Raw genomic sequence first — 3,414 nt, 5'->3', positions numbered from 1 at the left:
GGAGGGGTGGGGAGGGTTTACATTCTCCATTTCAGGGGAGGCTCCTGCCCTCCTTAGCAGACTCCTGTCTTTCCAAACCAAGACACTGGAGCCTTGTCCAGGTGAGAACCCCCAGCTCTCCCAGCCTGGCTCCAGAGCAGAGCATCTCTGGCCCTCTGATGATTTTTGTGGCCTCTCCTGGAGCCCATCAGATGGGATGAAGAACCCAAACTCCCAGACACCTCCCCACCACCCGCACATGCTGAGTCACCCCTCATTAACCTGCTGTGCCAACATTCCCTGCAGCCCCCAGGACTGTGTGAAGGCAGTGTCCCCCTGGGAGCACCCTGGAACCACTTCCATCCTGATTACACAGAGCAGAGCAGGGAAGGAACAGGAGGGACCTGGGCTGCCCTGTCACTGGTGCTGAGCTCCTGTTCACCCCCCAGATTTGGGGGCTGCTGGGTGTCCCAGGATCTGCAGGATGTGGGAGCTCCCCATGATTTCTGCTTTTAGGAAGAGACTCTGGCACCAGGATGAGACTGGGGGAGAGGCAGCTGCCTGGGAAAGGGGAGTTCTGCTCCATCCTGAGCACAGGGATGTGCTCCTGGTGCCTCTCCCTCATTTGGGACCAGCACAAACCTGGTCCCAAGCCAGCCCTGAACACCTGTGTGACCGTGTTCGCAGGGGTCTGAGGATGAGGGAAGAGACGAGGATCTGACTCCATGTCACAGAAGGCTTGATTTATTATTTTATGATATATATTATATTAAAACTATACTAGAAAGAATAGAAGAAAAAGTTCTCATCAGAAGGCTGGCTAAGAATAGAGAAGAATGAATCAACAAAGGTTTGTGGCTCGGACAGAGAGAGCGCCAGCTGGGCTGTGATTGGCCATTAATTAGAAACAACCACATGAGACCAATCACAGATGCACCTGTTGCATTCCACAGCAGCAGATAACCATGGTTTACATTTTGTTCCTGAGGCCTCTCAGCTTCCCAGAAGGGAAAAATCCTAAGGAAAGGATTTTTAATGAAAAGATGTCCGCGACACACCTGGAGTTGTATTTCTCTCTTTTTGAGCAGGTAACACCTCAGGGCACTCAGCCACCAGCACATGTGGGCTCCCCATGGCCACAAAGCCTCCTGCACAGAGGGGTTTGGGGCACAGCTGCTCCCAAGGCTGCAGCAGGGCCCTGAGGAGCCCCAGAGCTGCTGGAAATGCAGTTCTGGCGGAGCCCCAGTGGCACTCACACGATGGCTCGGATGCTTCAGCTCCAAACCAGGGAATTCCAGACAGCTGATTGTGGGCAACATGAGCAGGGCTGGAGAGGAACCTGCAGGAGGATGGGAAAGAACTGGGCAGTGACCATGATTGTTGCAGACATCTTTTTATGAAAAATCCTTTCCTTAGGATTTTTCCTCCTGAGGGGCTGAGAGGCCTCAGGAACAAAATGTAAACATTGATTATCTGCTGCTGTGGAATGCAACAGGTGCATCTGTGATTGGTCTCATGTGGTTGTTTGTAATTAATGGCCAATCACAGCCCAGCTGGCTCAGGCTCTCTGTCTGAGCCACAAACCTTTGTTATCATTCCTTTCTATTCTTAGCTCAGCCTAGCCTTCTGAGGAAACTTTTCTTCTATTCTTTTAGTATAGTTTTAATGTAATATATATCATAAAATAATAAATCAAACCTTCTGGAACATGGAGTCAGATCCTCATCTCTTCCTTCACCCAAGAACCCCTGTGAACACGGTCACACATGATCCCTTTTTTTTTAAAGAGTCTCCTTGAAGAGAATAAGCTGAGAGGTGACAGCACAGCCCCTGCCACCCTGCCAGGGTGGTCATGGAGCCACAGAACATCCTGAGATATTTTGAGGGAATATCCTGAGGGACCCACAAAGATCATGGAGTCCAGCTCCTGGCCCTGCACAGACACCCCAAATCCCACCCTGGGCATCCCTGGCAGTGCTGTCCAAACACTCCTGCAGCTCTGGAAGCCTCGGGAATGTCACCATTCCCTGGGGAGCCTGGGCAGTGCCAGCACCCTCTGGAATAGTGGAACCTTTCCTGAAATCCAACCCAAACCTCCCCTGGCCCAGCCATTCCCTCAGGAGTCAGGGAAAGGTCTGTGCTCTGCCCTGGGGATGACCCACCTTGCCAGGCAGCTCAGCTCTACAGAAAAAGAAATTATTAATCCTTTTGTAGCCCTCAGGAAATGTCTGTGCCCCCATCCTTCTGCTGACAACAACAAATCCTGCACACATTGTTAATGGCTTATTAAAATTCACTGGGAGCTGCCACTGCAGGCGGCTGAAATAGAGGCTGCTCAGGATGCTAAGCCAAATAATTTAAGTTATTCATGTCTGTGATAATGTAAACAAACTGTCAGACATCCAGATGCAGGGAGAAATATCCCTGGACAGTAACAGAGACAGGGCTCAGCACACATTCATTTACTAATCTGATTGTGTGAATAAATTAAATACAAGTGTTACAAATGTATTCCCTGGGCCTGTGTTCTGCTGGATTAAGATGTGATGGTTTGGTATTCTGGGTCACTGGGCAAACAGAGACGTGGCTCAGTGATCAATGGGACCCCAGCTGGGGGGACACAGCCCCTTCTTTACAAATCCGTGGGTCAAAGTGTGGGGTGACATCCTGGTGTCTGCTGTGGGGGGCCAGGAGAAGTGTTGGGGAAATGGAATATGGAAATAGAGTATGGAAAAATAAATGGTTGTGTAGATTTGTCCCTCGGATGCTCCAAGCGCTGGAGCCAGGCTGGGAGAGCTGGGGGTGCTCACCTGGAGAGGAGAAGCTCCAGGGAGAGCTCAGAGCCCAAAGGGGCTCCAGGAGAGCTGGAGAGGGACTGGGGACAGGGGATGGAGGGCCAGGAGCCAGGGAATGGCTCCCAGTGCCAGAGGACAGGGATGGATGGGAGATTGGGAATTGGGAATTCCTGGCTGGGCTGGAATTGCCAGAGCAGCTGTGGCTGCCCCTGGATCCCTGGCAGTGCCCAAGGCCAGGCTGGACATTGGGACACCCTGGGACAGTGGAAGGTGTCCCTGCCATGGCAGGGGGGGGATGGGATGAGCTTTGAGATCCCCTCCAACCCAAACCTGTGATCCTATGTAGGATGGTTTTCCATGGCAAACACACACCCCAGGTTTCAGGGCAGCAGTTTTGATGTGTCTGACCACAGCTGGTGGTTCCACACAGACTCTTCCTCCGAGATCCAGGTGAGCCTGCAAGGCTCTGCCTGTTGGAGCCTTCATCCCATCCCTGGGCGGGCTGCTCCAGGGATTCATCCCCTTCCCTTAAAAATGTGCATCTCATTTCGGTGAGAAATGGATTTGTAAAGGATTCTCAAAACCTGACAGAAAGCTCACACAGCCTTGTACATCTGTAGGCAAACTGAGATAAGGTGTG

This window comes from Geospiza fortis, unplaced genomic scaffold (genome assembly GCF_000277835.1).
Source record: "Geospiza fortis unplaced genomic scaffold, GeoFor_1.0 scaffold23, whole genome shotgun sequence".
NCBI classification, from domain to species: Eukaryota; Metazoa; Chordata; class Aves; order Passeriformes; family Thraupidae; genus Geospiza; species Geospiza fortis.
This window is presented reverse-complemented; position numbering follows the sequence as displayed.